At 47.1% G+C, this 323-nt stretch overlaps 1 non-coding gene across 1 annotated transcript; it reads right to left on the bottom strand.

The window, feature by feature from the left end:
• Positions 1–82, bottom strand: trnal-uag. The gene has a single exon. It is a non-coding gene; the product is annotated as a tRNA-Leu (tRNA).
• Positions 83–323: the final 241 nt, after the last annotated feature.

Genomic DNA, 323 nt, shown 5'->3' with positions numbered 1-323 from the left:
TGGCAGCGGTGGGATTTGAACCCACGCCTCCACAGAGACTGGAGCCTAAATCCAGCGCCTTAGACCACTCGGCCACGCTACCCGAAAGCAGAGGCTTTTCAACATATTTGTGAAAGAAGGAGTCTGTACTTTCACACATCCTGGTCAAGTCCTTTGCCCAATCTTGAATTGATTGTTGCAAATAAAGGTAATGTTAGACAAGGATCTTGGCATGGCTCTCTGCTACAGTCATATGAGTCCTCCTATTGAATCTTTCCATATATGGACCAACGTTTTTGCTCAAAGTAGCTGTGTGTGCGCGCGAGTGCTTCAGTGGTTTCTCA

The sequence above is a fragment of the Electrophorus electricus genome, chromosome 14 (genome assembly GCF_013358815.1).
Source record: "Electrophorus electricus isolate fEleEle1 chromosome 14, fEleEle1.pri, whole genome shotgun sequence".
In the NCBI taxonomy this organism is placed as follows: Eukaryota; Metazoa; Chordata; class Actinopteri; order Gymnotiformes; family Gymnotidae; genus Electrophorus; species Electrophorus electricus.
Note: the sequence above shows the minus strand (reverse complement) of the source record. Positions and strands in the feature narration are given on the sequence as shown.